Below are 19,880 nucleotides of genomic sequence, written 5' to 3'. Positions count from 1 at the left end.
TCTATCCAGAGAACCTTATTGTACCATATCCAGCAGAAAGCATTCCTTAACTATTTAATTCTACAAATTACTCTAATGGTGTTTATGAACTCCATTCAGGTGTTGATGTTCAGTCATAATTTCCATTTCTGACATGCTCAGTCTCCATTTAAAGTCAATCTGCCTGTCCTCAGCTACACAAACTTCCAGAGAGTTCCCTCGGACTCTCAAGTTCCTACCTATTATTTAAATAGAAATTTCACAATCCAACTTGTCCTCATCTCCTCTGAATGTAGATCCATCCCTGCCTCCTCACCTGATTGCCACGGTTCCCAGAGGCAGTGTCCCAAACATTCCTATCACATTTCATTTTGGTTCAGGTTCCTCATTCTGAATTAAAATAGCAGGCCCCTCCGTCTCTCCTGCTCCACTTCTAGAATGTCCTTTAGTCCTGAGTTGTCCTCTCTTTGTACTCCAATGGAAATAGCTAAAGTTCCCTCCCAGGGCCAGTTAAAATGTTCTTCCTTTCTCAGCTGCCTCCATTAGAACGTCTCATTTAATTTTGGCTACATCCACTAATTCTAAAAATAGTGCTCTTACTTAACACCCCATTAAGTAAATTCCCTTAGACACACACTCCCTTTAAATTAAAACGGTATATTTAAGTCAAAGGAAAACTCATCCATTCTGTTCACACTATCATATTGTTCACACAAACCTAGTCAAACCTGTCATCTCTCGCTGGCTTTCATCAGAATCTTGGCCTCAATGGTCCCAGTCAGATAAATCGCTGAATCTCACATTTACATTATAGAGATGGGTTCTAAGCCACCATATGCCATCTGAAACACTACACAAGATTGTGTGTGTACAAAACAAATGTATCTGTATGTATAACAACACAGAAAGGGTTTGACTGAAAACAGGAATTCTGTGATGCCAGAATTCACTTTTGAATCACTCTGGAACCTGGCCTCAGGATTTCTTATTCCTGAGCATTTTGTGATGAAGTCATCCATTCTGTTGCCTCTTTCCATAATACAACACAGCTATTCCCTGAGAATTCCCAAAGTCAGGGAGACAGGAGTGCTTTTCCTGTAACAGTGTTACCTTCTCTCAGCCCAGGGCTGACCTTGGAAGAGTAGAGGTGATACCCCCTCTTGATCCTCTAAAACCTTTCAAATGCTTCCCTGTGACTGGTGGTGAACTTACTGGCCTGCAATTTTCTAGTGTTACTGGTTCCTTATATTGCCATTTTCCATTCTTCAGGGATACGGCCTGTATAAAGTCAGCTTTTGAAAATGTCAACAAAGGCTTTGCTCTGTTCAGCCTCGTTTCTTCTCTGCTCTCATTTCTTGGGAGGCACTGTGAGTGCCCTCTTGGCACCTTGTCGATTTCCTGAGCAGCTAACCTTTCAATAATGATATTAATGCTGCCTTGTGGTTATCTGTGCATTTCTCAGTTCATCATTTTCAACCCTTGCTTGCTGAGATTCATTTACGTTGTTGTGTTTTTAAGATCCTGGAATTTAATTGAGTGCAACCTGACTAGGGACCCAGAGCCAGAATTTCTAGCTAATAAAGCAGAAACAATCTTAATAGGTGGGTATTTCTTTTCCCATTGATTGAATTTCCAATAGCTATACATTGTATTTTGCCTTGAAAAAGAGATTCAGGTAATTGTAAATTTCCTTGTCTTGTTTAACAATTTTTATTTCAAAATTTTCCCTGTCACTCTTGGGAGGAAGCAACTTTTCAGATAATGTCAGTATTCCCATTTCTGGGAATCTATGTTGGTATGGTTTCCCACCCTACTGGAAGGCTATAGGATGAACCAATTGAGAGTACAGGCTATGGAGCCAGACGGTGCAGGTTCAAATACCACCTCTGTAACACCTCATCTGTGTCCTTGGACAATTTGTGTAAAAACCAGTTTTCTAATTTATGAGGTGGTAATAATAATGTATATTGTATTGAGTTTAAATGAGAAAATACATGAGCTATTATTATCATTATTTTTCTTCTTTATTTTTCTGAAAACGTATTTTCACTACTTAATATTCTTGATGGTGAAGTTTATTTACTGAATTAAATGTTCTTAAAGGCCTGTCTCTCCCTTTGATTGTATCACTATAAACTTTGATTATAATATCTCAGATGGCTAATTTCTTCTTGTCATTAAGATCTAGGAGATAACTGGATGGGTTTGACTGTAGATCTCTTACTATATATGAAGAAGGACCAGGGAATTCTAATCCTGTATCACTGCATGGTTCAGATTTGCAACAGGGATTCTGACACTCCCCTTAGGCAGATGCAGGTCTGGAACAGAACAGCTAAAGGTTGGAGGGGGTTATTTAATTATCCAAGACCCTTCCTGGTAAATCTTCTTCCTATACCTCATTCACAAAATTTAAGCATACAATTTAAACACCAGCCATTCGATGACTCAACAATCATTTGTTGGTGAATATAATGGCAGAGAAGGGGAAGCTTCATCCAAGGCACATCCCAGAGATCATGCCAAGCAAAAAAGTCAAGTAGGAGAAGTTCTGGTTTGGTAGAGGATTTGTGGAGCATCCATGTAGTGTTAGGTAGCTTTTCTTCTCTATGCCCAGTGAGTTCACCTAATGACTCTATTCAGCAATTTTCCTGTTCATTACAAAGAGCTCTGTAAGAAAAGGACAGAATGTTTTCAAAATTAGCAGTGAAAATGTTGTTCTGCCCTTCCTTCAATAGAGAAAAGGAAGGATTCATCCCATCATATCTTTCTTGATTCACAGGAGACAATCATTTTTCTCATTTCTATTCCTATTCTTATTGTGACACTGTTGTCATGTCACTTGACTTCTTTCTGCCTCAAGTTTCTCATTTGCAGATGATAATGATGTCTAATGTGTACCTGTCCACAGAGATATCCTTGCAATTAATAGGGGTGTCAGGACAATGTTACATGAAGAACTCTAGAGAAAGGTTCTACAAGAGAAACCCATATATCATTTTTATTAATCACATGAAACTGGGTTGCCAGAAAGTCTTAGAGTAAAACTCATTTTGTATCCAGCTACTGGATCTGTACTATTTGTAAGGTAATTGGATTATCTTCTTCCAACTGAAGTTGAAAACTGTTGTGGTTACTAACTGGTGTGGAGAACAACATACTCCTCTTCAGAAAGGCTTAGTATTACCTTGACCAGCATGGGAACAGAGCATACAACCTCACAGAATGATTAGAACTCTTTAATCCTGGAGGGATGGTCTTTGTATCAATTATATTTTAAGCCTTGTATGTGATGAACTGTATTCTCAGTCACTAAACCCTTATTTAATGGCTTTAACAACCTACAGAAAGTTAGTGAAAAGCAATGCCTGGTGCCATAGATGAAACAGTGTTAGAGCATTGATGATGTCTGGCTTCTTTTCTTTGGGGAGGGAAATCCCCTTCTAAATTCTTAAAATAGCAGTTGGCTTTCATTAAGTCTATTCAGAGTTAAGGGTCTGAGGATCTTGAGTGACCCTTTCTTTGGGAATGGGGCACATTTTAATAGGCTTTTTCCTGTCTGTGGTCCCTGAAAGACTTAGCTGCTGGCAGTCTCCTGAATTGCTGGGATTTGTAAAGGAAAGGATTGATTACATGCTTCTTCTAATTCTTTCTCTTTCTTTAATTTTTTTTTTCCATTTAGTACAAAGAATGAGAAAGATACTCTGAGTATCCTTCTATTGAGATATGGTTGGCCTTAAGGACAGATATTTTAGCATTGAACTGTTATTAACCTCTTCTGGGTTTGACAAAGTTTCTTCTTTTTGGTTCTTAAATATGAGGCTAAAGAGCTGTTATTTGCCAAGCTTGTTCTCTAGCACTGTAAGCAGTAGACAGAAAACAAAGCTTGAGGGGTTTTTTAATCTTTTTTTTTTTTTTGTCTTTGTCAGTTGAATTGCATCTGTAGTCTCCATCTGAAAAGTTAATTTTTAAATTTTTTTTTAATGTTTATTTATTTTTGAGAGAGACAGAGATAGAATGTGAGTGGGTTAGGGATAGAGAGAGAGGGAGACGCAGAATCTGAAGCAGGCTCCAGGCTCCAAGCTATCAGCACAGACCCTGACGCGGGGCTCAAACTCATGAGCTGTGAGATCATGACCTGAGCTGAAGTCAGACGCTCAACTGACTAAGCCATCCAGGCGCCCCCTAAAAAAGTAAATTTAAAAAAATAATAGGCTTTAACACATACTGTTTGCTCTGATGGAAGCATCCACCCCTGCCCTACCTCCTTCCCTACTTCCCCTCGTTGCTCCTTCTCTCTCTTCCTCCAGTATCACTTTTCTTCTAAGTAATTTCTATTCCCTCCTCCAGGAAGCCTACTCATATATTCCCACAGCTTACCCTACTCTTGCTTATCTCAGGATAGCACTCTATGGAAATTGGTCATATATTTGCATGTATTCCCTACTACACATGAGGCTTAATTAGGACTGGGGCTGTGGATTTTGTACCATTTGATCCTAATAAAAGTTCACTTTCCCTCCCCAGAGAAAAGAAGCCAGACATCATCAATGCTCTAACACTGTTTCATCTATGGCACCAGGCATTGCTTTTCACTAACTTTCTGTAGGTTGTTAAAGCCATTAAATAAGGGTTTAGTGACTGAGAATACAGTTCATCACATACAAGGCTTAAAATATAATTGATACAAAGACCATCCCTCCAGGATTAAAGAGTTCTAATCATTCTGTGAGGTTGTATGCTCTGTTCCCATGCTGGTCAAGGATTAATTAATAGCATTTCAAGGAATATGAAAATATCATTAATGGCACAATTTCTTTGTGCCAGGCATTGCTCTCAGTGTTTCATAGGTATTAGTTTATTAAATACTCATAACTCTGTATCTTTTTTAAAGTTGATTTATTTATTTTTGAGAGAGAGAGAAAGAGAGAGTACGCATGCAAGTGGGGGAAGGGCAGAGAGAGAAGGAGACAAAGGATCCAAACCCAGCTCTGTGCTGAGAGCAGACCAGAGCCGAAGTCTGATGCTTAACCGACTGAGTCACCCAGGCACTGCAGTGTAAAATGTCTTTTTTAAACAGATAAAGACTGGGGAGCCTGAATGGCCCAGTCAGTTAAGTGTCTGACTTCAGCTCAGGTGATGATCTTGTGGTTTGTGAGTTCGAACCCCCCATTGGGCTCTGTGTTGACAGCTCAGAGCCTGGAGCCAGCTTCAGATTCTGTGTCTCCCTTTCTGTCTGTCCTTCTCCAGCTTGCACTCTGTCTCTCTCTTTCAAAAATAAACAAACACTTAAAAAATTAAATAAAAAAATGAACAGATAAAGAAAAAAAGGGCTTAAAGAGACAAAGAAATTGTGATACAGATGGTAAGTGACAGACTAAGGTCATTACTTATACTATATAGTCACCTGTATCTATAGTTATCCAAAACATAGGGATATATAGCCATTTAATCACAAACCAGGAGTAACTCTGATTGAATAGCAAAGCAATATTTGTTAGATTGCCTCACCAAGGAAGGCATAGATTATGAATTCATAGCTGAAATTAAAAGGTTGTTTTCACTTAATATTAAACAATTTAGTGGCATTTAATAATATGAAAGTTATTCTTTTACTCAGTTAAGACTGCTATTCCACAAGTCACTTACCTAGCTGTTTTGTGCTATAATTATTTGTATGCTGGTCACTAAAGCCTGTCCAAAAACACAGTGAAGACAGTGAGAAAAAAAGATATGATCAGTTGTTTGACTGCTGTGATTTTCTAATTTACTCAGGTGAAAAGTTAGCCAAACAAACTGATTTTGCAATGTAGACATAGCCCAAGACTATCTGATGATTCTTTAGAAAAAATATAATCCTCTGAAATTCTAGTGATTTCTAGTCACTACTGACTATGTAGATTCGAACCAATACCTGCTTTTTCTGAATTGATTGATTTTCCTTCTCACAGGCAACATTTTTATTTTCTAACCTGCAGCATTTCTGTGCCTGACTAGAATATTTTTGCATTTGATTAATGTTTTCATTTGACTTTCAATGAGGTCTCAAAACTGTTTGGCTTGTCACAGTCAAATTATTTAAATATCCTCTGAAAAGAGTATGTGGGAGCTAAAATCAGATTCAGGTGAACCTGAAAAACCAGTGGCGACATTTCTTGAACTTGTTATATTTTTATGTCTAAATTAATCATTTCACAATTTTGCTTTATGTTGATGCTCAGCTTCTTAAATACAGTGATTATTGTATGCCTTAATGGAAAAGTTTTAATTTTTAGCTGACCCAGAAGTTACTCTCTGGCAAGAATTTATATTCCTTTTTTAAAATATTTTTTGTGGTTTCAACAGCACAAATATATTATGTCTCCTATTTATATATTTTTTTAAATTTTTCTTTGGTTTCTTTAACACAAATACCTAAGTCATCCTTTTCACTTCTCAGTTACTGTTCACTCCCTAATTGATTGGAATTATCCCAACCATTTATTCAAATATGGTCAGCATTCTCTGTCTATATTCAACTTACGCCATGTCAAATAAAGCACACATAAAAGAATATATACCATAAGATCTAATTTTGTACAATTTTAAAAAATGGAGACTAATCTCTGGCATCAACAAGCAGATCATAGGGCACCTGGGTGGTTCAGTCGGTTAAGCGCCCAGTTCTTGATTCTAGTTCATTGGTTAGAGCCCCATGGCAGGCTCTGCATTGACAGCACAGAGCCTACTTGGGATTCTCTCTCTCCCTCACTCTCTCTCTCAAAATAAATAAATAAACATTTTAAGCAGATCAGTGGTTTCCTAGGGCTGGACTAGGAGGAATGAACTGAAAGGGTGGTTAAGAATCCTACTGGGGTGACACAAATGGTTTGTATCTTGATTGAGACGGTAGTTTCACAGGAGTATACATCTGTTAAAACTCATTGAATTGCTGTCTTTAAATGGACGAGTTCTTTCTTCCAATGTGGATACAAGGAATTTGTCTAATACAAATGGTAAATATAAAAAATGAAATCTTTAAAAAGAAATATATAAAGTAATACGAATTGGCGCCTTTCTAATCATGAATGAAAGGTATTGTTCTTTTGAAAACCTTAAAAAGGAGAAATAATCATCTGCCAAATAATCTCGCTTGAGGATATCGAAACCAATTCCAGCTAAAGGAGAAGAATCAACATAGCTGAACTGGAAGAAAAAAGGTTTACTCAGATGACATCACTGAATACAAATCTGTATTGTACTGAGGTTAAGTTGGCTGTCTGCAAACGTTAGTATTTTTTTTTTTTTTGTAAGTCATAATTTATTTATTTATTTATTTTTTTTAATATATGAAATTTACTGTCAAATTGGTTTCCATACAACACCCAGTGCTCATCCCAAAAGGTGCCCTCCTCAATACCCATCACCCACCCTCCCCTCCCTCCCACCCTGCCCTCCCTCCCACCCCCCATCAACCCTCAGTTTGTTCTCAGTTTTTAACAGTCTCTTATGCTTTGGCTCTCTCCCACTCTAACCTCTTTTTTTTTTTTTTTCCTTCCCCTCCCCCATGGGTTTCTGTTATGTTTCTCAGGATCCACATAAGAGTGAAACCATATGGTATCTGTCTTTCTCTGTATGGCTTATTTCACTTAGCATCACACTCTCCAGTTCCATCCATGTTGCTACAAAAGGCCATATTTCATTTTTTCTCATTGCCACGTAGTATTCCATTGTGTATATAAACCACAATTTCTTTATCCATTCATCAGTTGATGGACATTTAGGCTCTTTCCATAATTTGGCTATTGTTGAGAGTGCCGCTATAAACATTGGGGTACAGGTGCCCCTATGCATCAGTACTCCTGTATCCCTTGGATAAATTCCTAGCAGTGCTATTGCTGGGTCATAGGGTAGGTCTATTTTTAATTTTCTGAGGAACCTCCACACTGCTTTCCAGAGCGGCTGCACCAATTTGCATTCCCACCAACAGTGCAAGAGGGTTCCTGTTTCTCCACATCCTCTCCAGCATCTATAGTCTCCTGATTTCTTCATTTTGGCCACTCTGACTGGCGTGAGGTGGTATCTGAGTGTGGTTTTGATTTGTATTTCCCTGATAAGGAGCGACGTTGAACATCTTTTCATGTGCCTGTTGGCCATCCGGATGTCTTCTTTAGAGAAGTGTCTATTCATGTTTTCTGCCCATTTCTTCACTGGGTTATTTGTTTTTCGGGTGTGGAGTTTGATGAGCTCTTTATAGATTTTGGATACTAGCCCTTTGTCCGATGTGTCATTTGCAAATATCTTTTCCCATTCCGTTGGTTGCCTTTTAGTTTTGTTGGTTGTTTCCTTTGCTGTGCAGAAGCTTTTTATCTTCATAAGGTCCCAGTAATTCACTTTTGCTTTTAATTCCCTTGCCTTTGGGGATGTGCCGAGTAAGAGATTGCTACGGCTGAGGTCAGAGAGGTCTTTTCCTGCTTTCTCCTCTAAGGTTTTGATGGTTTCCTGTCTCACATTCAGGTCCTTTATCCATTTTGAGTTTATTTTTGTGAATGGTGTGAGAAAGTGGTCTAGTTTCAACCTTCTGCATGTTGCTGTCCAGTTCTCCCAGCACCATTTGTTAAAGAGACTGTCTTTTTTCCATTGGATGTTCTTTCCTGCTTTGTCAAAGATGAGTTGGCCATACGTTTGTGGGTCTAGTTCTGGGGTTTCTATTCTATTCCATTGGTCTATGTGTCTGTTTTTATGCCAATACCATGCTGTCTTGATGATGACAGCTTTGTAGTAGAGGCTAAAGTCTGGGATTGTGATGCCTCCTGCCTTGGTCTTCTTCTTCAAAATTACTTTGGCTATTCGGGGCCTTTTGTGGTTCCATATGAATTTTAGGATTGCTTGTTCTAGTTTCGAGAAGAATGCTGGTGCAATTTTGATTGGGATTGCATTGAATGTGTAGATAGCTTTGGGTAGTATTGACATTTTGACAATATTTATTCTTCCAATCCATGAGCAGGGAATGTCTTTCCATTTCTTTATATCTTCTTCAATTACCTGCATAAGCTTTCTATAATTTTCAGCATACAGATCTTTTACATCTTTGGTTAGATTTATTCCTAGGTATTTTATGCTTCTTGGTGCAATTGTGAATGGGATCAGTTTCTTCATTTGTCTTTCTGTTGCTTCATTGTTAGTGTATAAGAATGCAACTGATTTCTGCACATTGATTTTATATCCTGCAACTTTGCTGAATTCATGTATCAGTTCTAGCAGACTTTTGGTGGAGTCTATCGGATTTTCCATGTATAATATCATGTCATCTGCAAAAAGCGAAAGCTTGACTTCATCTTTGCCAATTTTGATGCCTTTGATTTCCTTTTGTTGTCTGATTGCTGATGCTAGAACTTCCAGCACTATGTTAAACAGCAGCGGTGACAGTGGGCATCCCTGTCGTGTTCCTGATCTCAGGGAAAAAGCTCTCAGTTTTTCCCCGTTGAGGATGATGTTAGCTGTGGGCTTTTCATAAATGGCCTTTATGATCTTTAAGTATGTTCCTTCTATCCCGACTTTCTCAAGGGTTTTTATTAAGAAAGGGTGCTGGATTTTGTCAAAGGCCTTTTCTGCATCGATTGACAGGATCATATGGTTCTTCTCTTTTTTTTTGTTAATGTGATGTATCACGTTGATCGATTTGCGAATGTTGAACCAGCCCTGCATCCCAGGAATGAATCCCACTTGATCATGGTGAAGAATTCTTTTTATATGCTGTTGAATTCGATTTGCTAGTATCTTATTAAGAATTTTTGCATCCATATTCATCAGGGATATTGGCCTGTAGTTCTCTTTTTTTACTGGGTCTCTGTCTGGTTTAGGAATCAAAGTAATACTGGCTTCATAGAATGAGTCTGGAAGTTTTCCTTCCCTTTCTATTTCTTGGAATAGCTTGAGAAGGATAGGTATTATCTCTGCTTTAAATGTCTGGTAGAACTCCCCTGGGAAGCCATCTGGTTCTGGACTCTTATTTGTTGGGAGATTTTTGATAACCGATTCAATTTCTTCGCTGGTTATGGGTCTGTTCAAGCTTTCTATTTCCTCCTGATTGAGTTTTGGAAGAGTGTGGGTGTTTAGAAATTTGTCCATTTCTTCCAGGTTGTCAAATTTGCTGGCATATAATTTTTCATAGTATTCCCTGATAATTGTTTGTATCTCTGAGGGATTGGTTGTAATCATTCCATTTTCATTCATGATTTTATCTATTTGGGTCATCTCCCTTTTCTTTTTGAGAAGCCTGGCTAGAGGTTTGTCAATTTTGTTTATTTTTTCAAAAAACCAACTCTTGGTTTCGTTGATCTGCTCTACAGTTTTTTTAGATTCTATATTGTTTATTTCTGCTCTGATCTTTATGATTTCTCTTCTTCTGCTGGGTTTAGGCTGCCTTTGCTGTTCTGCTTCTATTTCCTTTAGGTGTGCTGTTAGATTTTGTATTTGGGATTTTTCTTGTTTCTTGAGATAGGCCTGGATTGCAATGTATTTTCCTCTCAGGACTGCCTTTGCTGCGTCCCAAAGCGTTTGGATTGTTGTATTTTCATTTTCGTTTGTTTCCATATATCTTTTAATTTCTTCTCTAATTGCCTGGTTGACCCACTCATTCGTTAGTAGGGTGTTCTTTAACCTCCATGCTTTTGGAGGTTTTCCAGACTTTTTCCTGTGGTTGATTTCAAGCTTCATAGCATTGTGGTCTGAAAGTATGCATGGTATAATTTCAATTCTTGTAAACTTATGAAGGGCTGTTTTGTGACCCAGTATATGATCTATCTTGGAGAATGTTCCATGTGCACTCGAGAAGAAAGTATATTCTGTTGCTTTGGGATGCAGAGTTCTAAATATATCTGTCAAGTCCATCTGATCCAATGTATCATTCAGGGCCCTTGTTTCTTTATTGACTGTGTGTCTAGATGATCTATCCATTTCTGTAAGTGGGGTGTTAAAGTCCCCTGCAATGACCACATTCTTATCAATAAGGTTGCTTATGTTTATGAGTAATTGTTTTATATATCTGGGGGCTCCGGTATTTGGCGCATAGACATTTATAATAGTTAGCTCTTCCTGGTGGATAGACCCTGTGATTATTATATAATGCCCTTCTTCATCTCTTGTTACAGCCTTTAATTTAAAGTCTAGTTTGTCTGATATAAGTATGGCTACTCCAGCTTTCTTTTGGCTTCCAGGAGCATGATAGATAGTTCTCCATCCCCTCACTCTCAATCTAAAGGTGTCCTCAGATCTAAAATGAGTCTCTTGTAGACAGCAAATAGATGGGTCTTGTTTTTTTATCCATTCTGATACCCTATGTCTTTTAGTTGGCGCATTTAATCCATTTACATTCAGTGTTATTATAGAAAGATATGGGTTTAGAGTCATTGTGATGTCTGTATGTTTTATGCTTGTAGTGATGTCTCTGGTACTTTGTCTCACAGGATCCCCCTTAGGATCTCTTGTAGGGCTGGTTTCGTGGTGACAAATTCCTTCAGTTTTTGTTTGTTTGGGAAGACCTTTATCTCTCCTTCTATTCTAAATGACAGACTTGCTGGATAAAGGATTCTCGGCTGCATATTTTTTCTATTTAGCACACTGTAGATATCGTGCCAAGCCTTTCTGGCCTGCCAAGTTTCAAAGGAGAGATCAGTCACGAGTCTAATAGGTGTCCCTTTATATGTGAGGGCACGTTTATCCCTTGCTGCTTTCAGAATTTTCTCTTTATCCTTGTATTTTGCCAGTTTCACTATGATATGTCGTGCAGAAGATCGATTCAAGTTACGTCTGAAGGGAGTTCTCTGTGCCTCTTGGATTTCAATGCCTTTTTCCTTCCCCAGTTCAGGGAAGTTCTCAGCTATAATTTGTTCAAGTACCCCTTCAGCACCTTTCCCTCTCTCTTCCTCCTCTGGGATACCAATTATGCGTATATTATTTTTTTTTAGTGTATCACTTAGTTCTCTAATTTTCCCCTCATACTCCTGGATTTTTTTATCTCTCTTTCTTTCAGCTTCCTCTTTCTCCATAACTTTATCTTCTAGTTCACCTATTCTCTCCTCTGCCTCTTCAAGCCGAGCCATCGTGGATTCCATTTTGTTTTGCATTTCGTTTAAAGCGTTTTTCAACTCCTCGTGACTGTTCCTTAGTCCATCGATCTTTGTGGCAAGAGATTCTCTGCTGTCCTGTATACTGTTTTCAAGCCCAGCGATTAATTTTATGACTATTATTCTAAATTCACTTTCTGTTATATTATTTAAATCCTTTTTGATCAGTTCATTAGCTGTTGTTATTTCCTGGAGATTCTTCTGAGGGGAATTCTTCCGTTTGGTCATTTTGGAGAGTCCCTGGCGTGGTGAGGACCTGCAGTGCACTTCCCCTGTGCTGTGGTGTATAACTGGAGTTAGTGGGCGGGGCCGCAGTCCGACCCGATGTCTGCCCCCAGCCCACTGCTGGGGCCACAGTCAGACTGGTGTGTGCCTTCTCTTCCCCTCTCCTAGGGGCGGGATTCACTGTGGGGTGGCGTGTCCCGTCTGGGCTACTTGCACACTGCCAGGCTTGTGTTGCTGGGGATCTGGCGTATTAGCTGGGGTGGGTAGGCAAGGTGCACGGGGGCTGGAGGGGCAGGCTTAGCTCGCTTCTCCTTAGGTGATCCGCTTCAGGAGGAGCCCTGTGGCAGCGGGAGGGAGTCAGATCCGCTGCCGGAGGTTTGGCTCCGCAGAAGCACAGAGTTGGGTGTTTGCGTGGAGCGAGCAAGTTCCCTGGCAGGAACTGGTTCCCTTTGGGATTTTGGCTGGGGGATGGGCGGGGGAGATGGCGCTGGCGCCTTTGTTCCCCGCCAAGCTGAGCTCTGCCGTCCGGGGGCTCAGCAGCTCTCGCTCCCTTTGTCCTCCAGCCTTCCCGCTTTCCCGAGCAGAGCTGTTAACTTATGACCTCCCAGACGCTAAGTCGCGCTTGCTGTGGGAACACAGTCTGTCCGGCCCCTCCGCTTTTGCCAGCCAGACTCGGGGGCTCTGCTTGGCCGGCGAGCCGCCCCTCCGCCCCGGCTCCCTCCCGCCAGTCCGTGGAGCGCGCACCGCCTCGCCGCCCTTCCTACCCTCTTCCGTGGGCCTCTAGTCTGCACTTGACTCCGGAGACTCCCTTCTGCTAATCCTCTGGCGGTTTTCTGGGTTCTTTAGGCAGGTGTAGGTGGAATCTAAGTGATCGGCAGGACGCGCTGTGAGCCCCGCGTCCTCCTACGCCGCCATCTTCCGGAACCCCCTGCAAACGTTAGTATTTAGTCAGAGGACCGTAGACATTGACAGGGAAGAAGATGAGAAAGCGTCCTTGAGACTCTGCACCTACCCTCTATTCACTTTTGCTGGTTCAGTCTGGTGCAATGGTATTCAGTATGGGGATCTACTCCTCAGCCAAATGTGAAAGTGCATTCTTTGCATTGAATGGCAAAGAAAAGGCCCAGATTGTTTACATATCATCAAAAAACTGGTGGGTTGGAAACATTAGCTCTCAAAAATTGCAAACTGGCAAATACAACATGTGAAAAAGGAAAAGCTACCCTAATATCACTAAGTTGATTAAAAGTGATGTGCTGCTAGATAACACAGCATGGATTGTGGATCAGGAGGCTTCGGCTAGAATGGCTTTTTCCATCTTCCAAATGTCATTTACAAGAGGAGGTCTATGAATCTAATGAATGTTGATGCTGTAACTCAGAAAAGATACAATGAATTAATTAATTTACATTCAAGTTCAGAGAAGTGAGATAGCATAAACAACATAAGTCATGTGCAAGAAATATATAATTAGACTCCCTCTTCAAAATGAGACTTGTAGAGCATCTCTATATAAGTCTCAACAAATTAAATTAAAAAGTATATATCAAGTAACTGGTCTGTGGAAAATGTTCCCATTGCACTCCGATTTGGGGTCAGTTTAGCCCAAATTCAAAAAATTGGATTGGACAATCCAAATTTAGTTGACAGAAGGAAATGAGCAAAGAGAATGTTCAACTTTCAACAGTAAACACAGTGAAGGTATTTGTGATAAATTGCATTTTTTTCTTGATGACTATAAGTGATTCAGAAAGATACAGTTCAGATGGTTTTCATTTGAGCAGTAGCTTATTTTCTAAATTTAACTGGATGCTAAGCATTTCTACTCATTGTCAGGACAAGGCAGCTTTAGACATTTCAGAGAGCCATTTGTTTATTGTGAATGTTAAAATTCATATAGAAAAGCTACACAGTATGTGTCATCTATATGTATTCTTTTAATTTAGCAAACACATTTAATAGTTTTTGCTACAAAAATAAACAAGCAATGAAGGAAGCTGGATTTTCTGGCTTTATAATCTTACCTCCTTTTTTCAAATGTCTCAGTAATTGGAGATTACAACTAGTTTATATATTTTTTTTCTATTTTGCTACATATTTTTTCAGAAATTTTTTAAGGAAAACTATGTTTGTTTGTATGGTTGGTAAATAAAACCCACAGTAGTGAGAACTAAGGAGAGTATACTCTAGGTGAAAGAAACAAACAAACAAAAAGCTTAATTAAATTTAACATTTTGACATTTTAACATTTTTGACATTGTTAACTAAATTTAACAGTTTAACATTTTATTTTGAGCATTTCATCAGTGGAGTACTATTAAAGTCCTAGATTGGTCAAGTGCTTGTATAACCAGCAAGTTTACAAAACTTTGTATAAAAAAAGTTTCCACTTTGGAGGTGAACCCCTACAACTAGGATTTGTTACAAAAAAAAAAAAAAAGAAAGAAAAGAAAACCTTTGAGACTTCGGGAACTGAAGCTTTTCTCCCAAAAGTTAGGTGTGGCTTTCCTGCTCTAGTTTTCAGTATCATTTCTTATAAAAGAAGTTTCTATAGGTTTTGGCCAATATTGCAGACACTAAGAATTGCCATAGCAGTTTTCAGAGCCCTGGTTGTATCAGAGAGAATGCATCCTAGTTATGGCAGAAAAGACTGTGCACTTTCAAGTCAAATATTAAGACTTAATCCAAGCTATGCCACTCCCTAATGGTCTAATGGTTGACAACTTATTTCTAAACATCATTTTCTTCATTTATAAAATAGGGATAGTATCTACCTCATAGCAGTGTCTGGCACATAGTAGACATTCAATAAATATTAATTCTTGGTGCCTTCACTGAAAATGGTTCCAGAACCATTTGAATGTATGTTATCAAAGTCCCAACTTTCACATCTTTGCTACAAATAAGGGCCACAAAGAATATGTCTAAGGAAAAAATGCTTAGTAATTATTTCTCTATCTTCCCACTCTCCCAGTCAACAAAAATTCTTCCTCCTGATGGTCATAATGTGCTGTTTAGCTCCACCAATCATCCTGATAAAGAGAGAGAAAGAAAAAAAAAGTGAGAGAGAGAAGAAGAGGAAGAGAAGGAAGAAGAGGAGGAAGAAGAAAACATGCAGAGGGAATGGCACTGCAGAGAAAGTGGTAGCCAAAAGGTCAATATTCAAAATATACCTTCTTATGGTTGAAATCATATGATATCTGTCTTTCTCTGACTTCCTTCACTTAGCATCATACATTCTAATTCCATCCACATTGTTGCAAATGGCAAGATTTCATTCTTTTTCATCACCGAGTAGTATTTCTTTGTGTATATATACCACACCTTCTTTATCCATTCATCAGTCATTGGACATTTGGGCTCTTTCTGTATTTTGGCTATTGTTGATAGTGCTGCTAAAACATTAGGGCACATGTGCCCCTTCAAATCACTGGAGACTCTTAAATATGGAGAACAAACTGAGGGTTGATGCAGGTGCATTAAATGGGTAACGGGCATTAAGGAGGGCGCTTGTTGGGATGAGCACTGGATGTCATATGTAAGTTATGAATCACGGGGGTCTACTCCTGAAGCCAAGACTATACTGTATGGTAACTAACTTGAGAATAAAAAATATATACATGTATATGTGTATACATGTATATATTTTTATTATATATACACATTATTTTTTATTATATATACATGTATATACATGTTATATATGCATGTATATACATAAGAAGTTAATTGAACTTAAAATTATGTGTGTGTGTGTGTGTGTGTGTGTGTGTGTGTGTGTGTACTAACAGTCAAACCCACTCAAATAATCTCCCTCTCCTCTCCTCTTCTGCAATGTAAGGCCTTGTCTTAACTCAGCCACCTGAGATCTTCTTAAGTAAAAAGGAAATATTGGATCACCAAAAAGAATTTATATATAGATAATTTGAAAAATGACACTATTCTACTTTTGTCATTTTTTTCAATCATAGCTTAGTTCTTCTGACTTATCTGGGGAAAAAAAGAACAAAGGAAATTGTTCTCATATTTGTACAGTTCCAGGGTATTTTATTATTTTATTTTGATTCTTTGGAAAATATACCATCAAATAATAGGTATAGAATCCCATTCTAAACCTCCACATTGCCCTGAGAAGCAACTCTCGGGGATGTCTCCCCACTTCCAGTCTTTCAAATGGGGCAACAGCTGGGAATCTAGGACAGTGAAAGAGCTACTGTTCTTGCTAGAAATTCTTGTTTACCATCCATGATATTTGCATGCTATCTGCAGCAGGCAACTAATGCAAACTGTAACCATCCTGAAAGCACCCATTCCTCTGTGAGAACATTGTTGGATGGAGACAGTGTGCTCTACTTTATTGTTAGCTAACAGGCAAGAGAATGGACTACAGACTCAGGACATCGTAAGATAAATTTTCAAAAAAAGAAGAAAAAAAAACCCTCTGGCAATGTTATAGTGACTTATTACAAGAGTATTTGCCATGGGTTAGGAAAAAGTTAAAATAGCTCAGGCTAGAAGTGATAAGGGTCTGCACTGAGACAGTAGCAATGGGAAAGTGAAGGAATGTAAGCATTATAGACCTGTGGTAGAGGTGAAATTGACTGAATCTGGTAACTGGTCCAAATCGAGAAGAAGGTGGAGGAAAAAAGATAAAAAGATACCAAAATTTCAGCCTGGGTGGCTGAGTAAATGGTGATACACACAGTAAGATGCAAAGATTGAAACTGATTTCAACCATATGTATTTTAAATGTAGTGAAATAATCATCTTTACTTTATGGGACATTGTGGGGAATACGGTATAGGACATTTGGAAATTGCCTGAATGTTACTTTCCTTTGGACACCTTTTCTAATCCACTTCTCTTAGATCAGGATAGGTACTTCCTTGATGTGTAATGACACTTGTTTCCTTCCTTACACTTACGTCCCTTTAATCAGAATTGGTTCTGCTCACCTTAGTACCACTACACTAAGCATAGATCCTAATAAATATTAAATGCTCAAAATCTATTTCTTGAATGACTAGTAGTGCCTTGGAATCTTTAGAAGTTGTAAAGTGCTAGTTGTATATTTCAAAGAGGTGATAACTATGCCTATGGGATTAATTGACTTTATGTAAAGAGTACGAATAGAAACAGCAGTGGAAGTAAGAGCTGATACAGGTTGAAAAACTTTTATTTTTTTAATGTTTATATATTTAAGATTTATACTGAGAGAAAGAGAGAGAGCATGTGCGCATGCACGTAGGGGAAGGGTAGAGAGAGAAGGAGAGAGAGAATCCCCAGCAGGCTCCACACTGTCAGCACAGCCCAATGTAAGGCTTGATTTTACAACCATGAAAGCATGACCTGAGCTCAAGTCAAGAGTCAGATGCTTAACTGACTGAGCCACCCAAGGACCCCTGGATGAGAAGCTTTTAGAGAAGGGAAAAAAGAATAGTCACAGAGATAAAGCAAAAAGGCAGAAATTTTAGAAATAAGATGTCAGAAATGCCAGGTATCTCAAAAAGTCCAGGATGTCTAGAGAGAGGATAATGATACTAGTGATCTTTGAAAGGTAGTGGACGGGGGAGAGCATTAGCAGAGCAGAATAATAGGATGCCCATTATTCAGAATTAAAAAGAACAGGCTTAAGAAGAATAGGAGGGCATTATAATGATCTATATATATACTAGATTCATTAATTCAGTGTTTTCCTTAAGGGATATTTTTCAAAATTCTAGTCAACTGAGATATGCCATGGAAAAAAGCTTTCTGAAAGAAGAAGATTGGGTAAGGTTGAATATTACCTCCCACATTTAGAGATGCAGAAAATCCATTAGAGCTTCTGTAATGTTCAGTTTCAGCAAAGTATTTTACCAACTTCTTTGACAATTTACAACTTGCCTATTAACATTCCAGAGGAAATAATATTCCCTGGAATGCGTTTTAAGATATGCTGCTTTGATTGTGTCACTACAAACACGTTTATATTCTTAATTTTACAGGTAAAATGGTGGGTACTATTAGTGTTTGTCAGAATTCTTTCTGATTCAGCTGACTTTGTGAAAGTGATGTATTCTTTGAGTTCCACTGAAGTTCATCTTGTAGCAGTGATAACATTGTACATTGACGTTCCTTTATTCAACCAACACTTACTGTATGTCTACTATGTACCACATACTGTTCAGTGCTGAAGATGCAGGATTAAACAAGATGGCAAAAGTTCCTGTTCTCATGAAGTATACATATTAGAGGTGGATAAGGGGTGATGGGAGGCAGACAATAAGATAAATAAACAAGATAATTTCAGATAATTAAAAATGTGCTTTAAAATGTATAGATGTGATAGAAGGTGATTGGTGATGGAGGGACTAATTTTGACTGTTGGTCTTGGAAGGCTTCTGTGAGAAGCTTATATGTAGAGCTGAGATCTGAATACTACAAAGGAGCTAGCCTGATGAAGATATGGATGGGATATGATTCTGGAGAAAAAACAAGGCAGCAAATGAAAACTTTCTTAGTTAGAATGAAAAACAAAGATATGCACAGAAAGAGAGAGGGAGGGAGAGAGAAAGAGAGAGAAGGAGAGAGGGAGAAGACCAGGATGACTGAAGCATACTGGATAATGAAGGAATGATAGAAGATAAAATCTCAGTTTAACAAGAACCAGTTCACATATGGCACATGGGCCATTTGGAAGTTCAAATCTTATTTTGAATGTGATAGTAAGCCACTGAGATAGACGTTCAAGCAGGAGAAAAACTTTATCTGATTTACTTATTTATTCAACAAATATTTATAGAGCATATAATATATGCCAACACTTTGGCATTGGGGATACTATAGTTACCAAAACAGATCCTGCCATTTTGAAGATTACATTTAGTAGATTAATGGTTTTAACATAGAATATTCTAAATGTATTGTAGAGAATGGATTAATATGGGGCAAGAGTGGAGGCAAAGAAAGCAGTTAAGAGTCTATGCTGGTGGGGCACCTGGGTGACTCAGTCAGTTGAGCGTCCAACTTCGGCTCGGGTCATGATCTCACAGTTCATAAGTTTCAGCCCCGCATCTGGCTTGCTGCTGTCAGCACAGAGCCTGCTTCAGGTTCTGTCTCCCTCTCTCTCTCTCTCTCTCTCTTTCTCTCTCTCTCTCTCTCTCTCTTTCTCTCTCTCCTTATTTCCCACTCACACTGTCTCTCTCAAAAATGAATAAATATATTTAAAAACAAAAAACAAAAAAACAAGAGTCTATAGCAGTGTTCCAGGTGAGAAACAAAAGTGAATTGGGCTAGAATGTTAACAGTGGAGATGGAGAGATGTCAGTAGATTTTATTTTGGTTTTGTTTTGTTTTGTTGCAGGTAGAGTCTTCTAGGTTGTGGATAGATACATATGGGAGATGAGGGAAAAAGAAAATAGACACAAGATGCCATTTTTTGAGATATTATTTGGGAAACAGAAATCAAGAGATCTTTTGTGGCCATTTTAAATTTGAGGAGCCTATTTAAGAAAAGACCTTAAGAAGTCAGTTGCAAATGAAAATCTAAAGCTCAGGAAGAGATCAGTACAACTATGAATTAGATGC

General features: G+C 38.6%; 1 protein-coding gene across 3 annotated transcripts in view; it reads left to right on the top strand.

Moving 5' to 3' along the window:
• The window catches only part of TNNI3K (TNNI3 interacting kinase), a 292,685-nt gene that overhangs the window by 130,798 nt on the left and 142,007 nt on the right, over positions 1–19,880 (top strand). The window lies entirely within an intron of this gene.

Source organism: Panthera pardus, unplaced genomic scaffold (assembly GCF_024362965.1).
Source record: "Panthera pardus isolate Hobbes unplaced genomic scaffold, ASM2436296v1 HiC_scaffold_11, whole genome shotgun sequence".
NCBI classification, from domain to species: domain Eukaryota; kingdom Metazoa; phylum Chordata; class Mammalia; order Carnivora; family Felidae; genus Panthera; species Panthera pardus.
The sequence above is the reverse complement of the archived record's forward strand: the minus strand, read 5'-3'. Positions and strand labels throughout refer to the sequence as shown.